The sequence below is a fragment of the Portunus trituberculatus genome, chromosome 37 (genome assembly GCF_017591435.1).
Source record: "Portunus trituberculatus isolate SZX2019 chromosome 37, ASM1759143v1, whole genome shotgun sequence".
In the NCBI taxonomy this organism is placed as follows: Eukaryota; Metazoa; Arthropoda; class Malacostraca; order Decapoda; family Portunidae; genus Portunus; species Portunus trituberculatus.
The window spans coordinates 27,225,820-27,235,819 of NC_059291.1; the positions used below are offsets into that span (position 1 = coordinate 27,225,820).

At 38.9% G+C, this 10,000-nt stretch overlaps 2 protein-coding genes across 12 annotated transcripts in view; one reads left to right on the forward strand and one right to left on the reverse strand.

The window, feature by feature from the left end:
* The window catches only part of LOC123514081 (lachesin-like), a 224,417-nt gene that overhangs the window by 214,112 nt on the left and 305 nt on the right, over nucleotides 1–10,000 (reverse strand). The window lies entirely within an intron of this gene.
* LOC123514083 (carbohydrate sulfotransferase 11-like) overlaps nucleotides 1–10,000 on the forward strand; it is a 273,163-nt gene that overhangs the window by 200,952 nt on the left and 62,211 nt on the right. For all 6 annotated transcript variants that reach the window (XM_045271692.1, XM_045271697.1, XM_045271694.1 and 3 more), the window contains one exon: nucleotides 4,386–4,420. The gene's annotated coding sequence lies outside the window, so the exon portion shown is untranslated. The remainder of the gene's footprint in view (nucleotides 1–4,385; nucleotides 4,421–10,000) is intronic.

Sequence of the window (10,000 nt, forward strand, 5' to 3'; positions counted from 1 at the left end):
TCCATCTTGGACTTCTGGTCTTGTTTCTCCCTCTCCTCCTCCTTCTGACTATTTCATGTCTTCAATATTGTTCATAATGATGTTTTCCATTTCTTCGCTGACCTAAACCCTCAGAAGGCATATGGGTCTGATGGGGTCCCTCTTATTGTTCTCACAAACTGTGCTTCCGTGCTTGCACCATACCTTGCCGAACTCTTTCAACTATGTCTGTCGACTTCTACATTTCCTTCTTTCTGGAAGTTTGTCTGTATTCAGCCTGTTCATAAAAAGGCTGACCGTTCGTTTTAGAGATTTCGGTGAAACTTTTGCTGTTGCGTTAGACAAAGCTTTTGATAGAGTCTGGCACAAAGCTTTGATCTCAAAACTGCCCTCCTACGGTTTCTATCTTTCTCTCTACAATTTTATCTCAAATTTCCTTTCCGACCGTTCTATTGCTGCTGTGGTAGACGGCCACTGTTCCCCTAAATGTATCAACAGAGGAGTTCCTCAGGGTTCTGTCCTGTCACTCACTCTCTTTATTATTATCTATTAATGATCTTTACCAAACTTCTTGTCCTATCCACTCCTACGCTGAAGATACCACCCTACATTTTTCATGTCTTTTCAGAGACGACCAACTCTTCAGGAAGTCAACAGATCACGCAGGGACGCCACAGAACGCCTCACTTCTGTTCTTTCTAAGATTTCTGATTAGGGCAGAGAAAACTTAGTAGTGTTCAATGCCTCAAAAACATAATTCCTCCATCTATCAACTCAACACAACCTTCCAGACAACTATCCCCTCTTCTTCAGTGACACTCAACTGTCCTCTTCTTCCACACTGAATATCCTCGGTCTGTCCTTCACTCATAATCTAAATTGGAAACTTCACATCTCATCTCTTGCCAAAACAGCTTCTATCAAGTTAGGAGTTCTGTCCTTGTATGGAGTAGTCTTTTTTTTTTTTTTTTTTTTTTTGGAGGGGGGGGGGCGAATTCCACTCACACAGATTTGCTTGGAGTCAAAAGCTTTTCGTTTCATCAACTCCCCTCTTCTGACCGACTGCCTTCAGCTTCTTTCTCACCACCGAAATGTTGCATCTCTTTCTATATTTTATCGCTATTTTCATGCTAACTGTTCTATTGATCTTGCTAACTGCATGCCTTCCCCCCTCCTGCGACCTCGCTGCACAAAGCTTTCTTCTTCTCATCCCTATTCTGTCAATCTTTCTAATAAAAGAGTTAACCAGTATTCTCAGTTGTTCATAGCTTTTTCTGGTAAACACTGCAACTCCCTGCCTGCCTCTGTATTTCCATCTTCCTACGATTTGACTTTCTTTAAGAGGGAGGTTTCAAGACATTTGTCTGTCTTTTGGATCATTCTTAATTTCTTTAAGGGAACTGGCAGTCCAGTGGGCCTTTTTTTATATTGTTTGTTTCCCTTGGCCAGTTTCCCCTCGTGCATAGAAAAGAAATGAATCATAGTTACTATTGATATGTAGTTATTACTCGAAACATTGAACTTTTTTGCAAAAAACCGTTTGGGTTAAAGCGTCTTGAGTCCAAGGAAGTGAGACAATCATAGTCCCTCTTAATACCTGACCGACTTTGTTTATTTGTTTGTAATTGGAACTTTTAAGGTGAAACTATTCTACGCCTCTGTTTTTGCATTGCCTCAGGGTGGCAGGGTGGGTAAAGTCATTTCAGGGCTGCCATTACCGTCCCTTATTAATCCATCACTGCAAATGGTATAGTCCCTATCCTAAACAAACCATTATATTTTAGAATAGCAATAGCTAATATGTTTAATATATTTATTATTCAGTATAGTCTTATATTAGGATGGTCTCATATAAAAAAATATCTATATATCTATCAATCTATCTATCTATCTATCTATTTATATATCTATATATCTATATCTATATCTATCTATCTATCTATCTATCTATCTATCTATCTATCTATCTATCTATCTATCTATATATATATATATATATATATATATATATATATATATATATATATATATATATATATATATATATATATATAATGAGTTCCTTTATAACCTGTGATTACCAATATTTTTTTTTGGATAAAGTTTTCAGATGATTTTTTTTAACAGACTCGTCAAACCATTTTCCTTCTTGTGAGTGTACAAAATGGTTGTAGAATTTATTTATCAATTAAAGTAATGCCACAAAGATATTACATAGAATATTTATACATATGTTGAATCTATTGCACTGCATTTATTTTCAAGCTTGCAAGGAAATATTATAGTCTGTATTTCCAACCACGGCATTTGTTGTTTTAAGATAATTAGAAATAATATTTCTAATCTAGTGGCTTTTTCTCCAACGGCCTACACCACCTCGGGCTGACCATAGCATCATGTCATGGGAGACAAGTTTACCTCTTATCAAGGTGATCACAGCATCTTGTTATGGGAGAAAAGATTACCTCTTTTCAGACTGACTAGAGCATCATGTCATACTGAGAAGGCTCCACGTTGTCAGACAGTTGTTGTCATAAGGACAAATAAAATCTTGTCAACAGACAACTGAGTTTTGTTTTTGAGACAGATTGTCATCTTGACAAGAGGACAAATAAAAGAGAGAGAGAGAGACTGAGAGAGAGAGAGAGAGAGAGAGATTTTAGAGAGATTCAGAGAGAGAGAGATTTTCTTGTCATCTTGAGAGAGAGAGAGAGAGAGAGAGAGAGAGAGAGAGAGAGAGAGAGAGAGAGAGAGAGAGAGAGAGAGAGAGAGAGAGAGAATATGAATGAATGTATACCCATCCTCCGTCTATGCTACGTGATACTGTCCTCATGCTCACATTTGGGGTCTTTCATGTTTTGAGGTCGCCACTAATTTCTAACCAAATTTTCATCATTAGTACAGTTTTTGGTGCTAAATACGAATATAACATTCATTTTCTCGAGAAATGAAAGACAGTTGCAAAATAGAACAAACAGGAATAAATGAAGACGATGATTTTCTTCATTGGAATGGTACTGCCATCAAACCAATTGTTTTTTCTCACTGAAACTTTATCACGGCAAGCTCTCTTGTAACACATCCACGATACACTTTCGTTTGTCTTTTTAATTATCATTTGATGTTTCTTTTTACACCTTTTCTCTTTTTCTATGATATTAAAGTTCTACAGAAATTTAACAGCGTCTTCTTCGGTCAAAATATTGGTAAATAACCACTGCAAGTTGTAGTTCACATCCATCTTGTCCAGGGTCGTCTCAAACGTGCCGCGTGACACAAGACTGTGTATTGTTGCGCCCGATAATTACTATTGCATGAATTAATGCGCGTCGCAAGGTAGTGCGCATTAAATCCTTTTTTGTGTAACTATCTTTCATTTCTCGAGAAAATGAATGGCATATTCGTATTCAGCACCAAAAACTGTATTAATGATGAAAATTTGGTTAAAAATTAGTGGCGACCTCAAAACATAAAAGATCCCACATTTGTTCCTCAGAATTCTGTCTCATTTTTATGCTCCCTCCTGTTCTGTCTCATTGTTTCAACGCTCACCCCTGTCCCTTGCTCCTGTCTCAGTGTCAGCGCGTTGTGCTTTGTCCCATTACTCCTCTCCCTAGCGTCACACCGCTCAAGGTAATGTAACGTTACTAGTATTGCGAGTAAATGGGAACTGCGTCCGGAGATCATCTAATTGCCCTGCTCCTGTGGGACAGATGATCAAAATTATGAAAATCAGGTAGTGTTCCGAAACTCGGCTTGCTTCAGTTACCTTGCCTCGAGTCAATAGTCGTACCTACTTATTTTGTATATTTCAGTAGAGGCCGCTCGCACTTTGTATACATCTGTCGGTCTCAGTCTTCACTCTCACCGCCTTACACATAATTTAGGTTGTTCCTAAGCCCGGGAGCCCGGGGCTAACGACTCTCCCAAGTAGTATCGATGTCACAAGTACTCCTTTTCGTTGATACATTTATTATGTTTTTTTGTATTAATTTAATTTAATATATACTCATCATTCTACTGATGGGAGTGGATGTCTCTAAAAATGAAGTGGTTTGGTCAGTTTCTTCGCAACGTTTCCTCTGCTCCCTCTCATCAGCACTGAATGAGAACACGCCCTTCGCCTCTCCCGATGCTCGCGGTAATGTATCATGGTGTGCTCCTCCCTCTCCGCTGTTGCTCTTAAAGAGGTGTATATTCATCTGACATTATTTCATCATCACTTTCTTTCTACACAGTGTACTATCAGCTTAGTTACATTGAATACTGAACGTTTGGTTTTAACACGTGGTCTTGTATATCTTTTATGTTTTATTATTATTGTTATTATTTCTTTATACTGTGTTTATTCACTTTTACAGTTATTATTTCATTTATTCATATACTTTTTCATTTACATATTTCAGCATGGAAGTGGTAGCACATCATGAGCGCCTCGTGAGTGAGTACCTGTTTATCACTGTGCAGTTACCTTGCTCGATTCTGTTTCCTGTTTAGGCTCTGTTGGGTTTTTCTTCTCACCTAATCACCTGCCAATCCACCCACGGCCATCCAGCCTACTACTACTCCGCCACTCATCTACCTTTCTCCACACATCTCCACGGCGCGCCTGCACACACGCACACACACGCACACGCACACACACGCACACGCACGCACACACACACACACACACACACACACACACACACACACACACACACACACACACACACGCATGATTCCACCACATTTTGTTAATCTTTTTTTTTTCCTCCGGACATTTGCCACCCTTATCTCTGCACAGACATCTACCCTCCTAGACAATACTTCTTTCATTCGTTTCCCATCCTCTATTGATTTTTCATTTTATCACTTATTTAGAGTAAACTAACAATACTGCGCATAAACTACCATCAACAGGGGTTCGGCAAGTAATTAATTAAGTTATGTTGATTATGTCTTAATTTATTAGGGAGGAGAACGGATGCAAAAAATTGATTATTGATTAAGTTAGGTCAGAAGTGTTAATACATCCATGAAGAAAAAATGTTGAAAAGGAAAACAACTAAAAGGAAAAATATCATGGGGGGTATTAATTTAACCCTTTCACTTTGAAAAGTAACAATTCACAACGCTAAAAAAAACAACAACAATGTATGGTATCTTGATAGCATTGATAGGAAAGAAGAGGCTAAAGAGAGACACTTCACACTTTTCGCAATTCTTCTCCAGTGCAGCATTTGGAGATGGCTATAAAACAAGGACTCACGTCTCTGGGGCGTTAATAGTTAAGGAATCATGAACCAGATAGCAGTGAAGGGTTTTAAGGATGTATTTGTCTGATCGAAAACATCAGGAGGTAAAATGGTAAGGGGAAATATGACGGTTCTGCTACATACCAATCAAATCACGCTCCACCTGCTAACCTGTGCTCATAACTAGTCACTCTACTTTCTGCCTTTTTCTTGTGACTGAATTCTTCCAAGACGCAGGATTCATCACACTTCATGAGATAATATTGGGTTTCCCTTTGAATTGTCTCCGCTAGCGGCTGAAGTTTTAATTATTACTTATTTCACTCCAGCTTTGCTGTTGCCCTTGTGTCTTGTTTACATGAATAAGTAATATTTCACTCGCCTTCGTTTCCACTTGACGTAACTTATTATCCAACCTACTGATCCATGAATCCACCTTCTTTCGTCTTCCCCATCCACTCAGTGCTTCCCACAACACTCCCTTGTTCTGCCACCTTCACCAGTCACTTGCCATCCTCTGTCTTTGAGTTAGAATATAAGTCACACATCCTAGGTAACATTTCTCTGTAGGGAATCATTCAGCCGTACAAATAGTTTTAGGAATTCAAAGGTTGAGAAATGTTTTTATGAAATTCTTGAGGATATTACAGTCATGTTTTTCTCGAATGTATTGGTTAATTCAGCTGAGTTATTCTAGTTACTGTGTGATATATAGGACCGCCTCGCTCAGGTGCTGGACTCAGTGATGGCCAGTGATAAGAGTAATTGGTACGGGACTTGACTGTGTAGGAGTCTATGGATTGTAGTATCTCGACTAAATTAATTTTTCCATCAAAAAAAAAAAAAATAATAATCTGAAGAACTTTTGTGGCTACTTACGTTGTTACTCAGAAGCGACGGGTGGCAAGTGATGAATGAATAAAAAACTTATGAATAAATTTCCCGGTGTACTTAGGGTGAAAATTGTAATTAAGAAATACTATAAAGACATAAGAAATAAAGATGTCGAAATAGATTAATTTTGGAGATGCGTTAATGAATGAATGAGTAGGAAAAGAGAACGCATGTTTGCTCAGAAGTACTTTGAAATTAGATGTGTATAAAGTTTTAATCGAGTTAAAAGGTTAAGTTGTTTGAATTCTATTCTGAGATTCTGTAAATGTTTTAATGTATTTATATAGTCAGTGTTTTTATTCCCTTTTTTTCTTGTATGCCGCTCCCATTTGTTTACCAAGCCGGATATATAAAACCTTCACTATTATTATTATTATTATTATTATTATTATTATTATTATTATTATTATTATTATTATTATTATTATTATTATTATTGTTGTTATTGTTATCATTATAGTCATGTTTGTTGCATATTATGTTCCTCCTTGGTGAAAGCAGTGCCTAATATTGCATTTAATCGAGTTGACGGAGAGAGAGAGAGAGAGAGAGAGAGAGAGAGAGAGAGAGAGAGAGAGAGAGAGAGAGAGAGAGAGAGAGAGAGAGAGAGAGAGAGAGAGATGAATTACACCACTATAGATATCGCAAATTAGATCGTAACCTAATATCACATTAACCGTAGAAGACTAACACATAATAAAAAATAGCGAAGAATGCAAATAGACAAGAGCACTTCACACAAACCACTGCCGTGCAATGTCAGTATTTGGCTGCCAGAAGAAAGAAAAATAAATAAAAAAAGGAAGTGAATGCCATAATTCTTACTCCTTTCCTATACATATACACACAAAAAAATGAGGAAAGGGGTGAATAAACCATTGCAACATACGATAGAAAACCGGAAATGTTCTTAGCTGTGTGTGTGTGTGTGTGTGTGTGTGTGTGTGTGTGTGTGTGTGTGAAGTGAGAGCTCAGAATTTACGAGTTGCTTCTTCTCTTACACACACACACACACACACACACACACACACACACACACACACACACACACACACACACACACACACAGAGCCGGAAGAGCGAGGCGCGGTCGGCGGAATCGTGCGGGAAAGCCGATTATTATTTCTGCGTTAACACTTAAGGGTAATGGGATCTATGGCTGAAGGGTTAAAGAAAGAGTGAAGAGTGAAGGTGAATTGTCTGGCAGGAGTGGATCTGTACAGCGATTATTTTTTATATTTAATTCCATTCCTTCTATCTCATTTTCCTTCTATGTACTCGTTCCCATTTCGCGACTTGGTTTGGTTCGGTTCGGCGGCGGCAAGGAAGTCAGTGCTAGCGATGGTGGTGGCAGCAGTGGGGATGACATGACTGAACACCAAACTCATAGCGATAACAGGTAATCACAATTTAGCCGTGTATCTTATTTATTCTGCGGGTTCACAAGGAAGCAGATAAAGTAAAGGATCGCAGATGCAAACTGAACGGAGTTCCACACCGCCGCTCTTCGTATATCTTCTACCGACTACCTTTTTTGAGAGTCCGTGGACGCTTTCCTTTTCGTCATGGCCTTCCTGTGCATTACTGCGTGTTTGCTGTGTGCAGGTATCCACTTTACCCAAAGCCACAGGGATGAGGAAACGGAAGGAAGGGAAGAAGTGGGCAACACCGCTGTCATGGGTATGAAGTCACTGTTGTTGGGTGCATATATACAATCTGTTGGTGTCACTTCATGATGCTGTCCTTGCCGTGGTGCATCAGTCCTTGCTATCACTTTATTTTGTGTCAGAAAGAGTTAAGTGATTTTCATTCGTTCTGTTTGTCTAAATGTGTGTGTGTGTGTGTGTGTGTGTGTGTGTGTGTGTGTGTGTGTGTGTGTGTGTGTGTGTGTGTGTGTGTGTGTGTGTGTGTGTGTGTGTGTGTGTGTGTGTGTGTGTGTGTGTGTGTGTGTGTGTGTGCTGTGGTTTTTATTTTAACTGTCACTACTACTGCTATAACAACAAAAGTAACTGACAACAACAACAACAACAACAAATACATAAAAAACCTACTATTTCTACTACTACTTCTACTACTACTACTACTACTACTACTACTACTACTACTACTACTACTACTACTACTACTACTACTACTACTATATACTGCTACTACTACTGCTACTGCTGGTGCTACTGCTGCTGCTGCTGTTGTTGCTGCTGTTGCTGCTGCTGCTGCTACTACTACCACTGCTACTGCTACTGCTACTATTTCTGCTACTAGAACTTTTACTTTACATTTCCCGGTATTTCTCTAAGACACACATGAACAGTACTCATCGGTGTTCACCATACTGTTAACTGCACAAATATTTGCAATAAAGTTGATTACATCTAGTAGTCCCTATGAATATTTGTCCTTCATAATAACCATTTTTCCATATTCAGTGTTCGATATTCAGTGATTTTATGTAAATTTGATTTTCCTATTTTTCCATTTAAGTACTGATGGATAGCGAGCCATACGCCGACTGTTAATTAAGAGGTATTAGCATTTATTACCGAACTTTTTATGGTACTCGCCTGTTGCCTGATATATTTCTCTTAAATGTATACGCGTATATATATATATATATATATATATATATATATATATATATATATATATATATATATATATATATATATATATATATATTACTGTACTAGTAGATGGATAGATAGATAGATAGATAAATATGATAAAGTGCGGTGGTTTCATCTCCAGCACGCTCATGAAGAGATTTACGTGATCGTGGGAAAACAATCACACACAACTATGGGAAAGAGGATTGTGTGAGAAGAGCGACTCACACAACCCTTCTTCTGCCCCATTACGGTATTACTACTCGGCTCAGCGTCCCTTTCCTTCCCCCGCCATCCCTCACGATCCCTGCCACATATACGCTGAACGGAAAAACAAGAGAAAATGATGATGATAATAATCGTGATAGAGAGTGGATCATTAGTGACAGTTGTTGACAGCTCCGTGGCTCAGGTGAAGCGACCAATTAGGCGTCCGATTACCAGGTAGCCCTTAAGGGAGAGGTTTGCATGGTAATTAATTGGAAGCTTGATCCTTAATATATGGTTGTTTTTACTTTACCTTCCCCTCTCTCGTTCTCTCTCTCTCTGGTATATAGTCTGCCTCTCTCTCTCTCTCTCTTCCTCTCTATCTCTTCTTTTTCTGCTGTCTCTCTCTCTCTCTTTCTCTCTCTCTCTCTCTCTCTCTCTCTCTCTCTCTCTCTCTCTCTCTCTCACCTGCTTTATTATATTGCACTTTTGTATGTTTACGGATTAATTATTGAAGACTTAAGTAATGTATCTGTTCTCTCTCTCTCTCTCTCTCTCTCTCTCTCTCTCTCTCTCTCTCTCTCTCTCTCTCTCTCTCTCTCTCTCTCTCTCTCTCTGCTTCTCTCCTATTCTACCGAACTTGACGAGGAAGTAGTGGTAGGCCTTTACTGCTTATTGGTCATGAGGGAGGTGTTATGTAAGGCATTTCTCGTATTGTCTTACTGGTGGCGTGAAAGATTGACAGCAAAGAGAGTGTGTTGGTTAGTGTGTGAGTGTTTCGAGGTTCATTGCAAACAGTGTGGGTTCTAGTCATGTGTTAGTGTTGACCTTATTGAGGTGAGGATTTTCATGCCAGGGGTTTGTTGCAGTTTGCTGCTTGTCTTGTAGCGGGTGGAAAGGAAAGCACAAATCAAGACAGAAAGGAAGAAGTAAGGATGAAACGATAGAAAGGAGCACCACTCTCTTGAAAAAAAGTATAGAAGTAACACTGAACAACACCTATAGCTGTAACACACACACACACACACACACACACACACACACACACACACACACACACACACACACACACACACACAC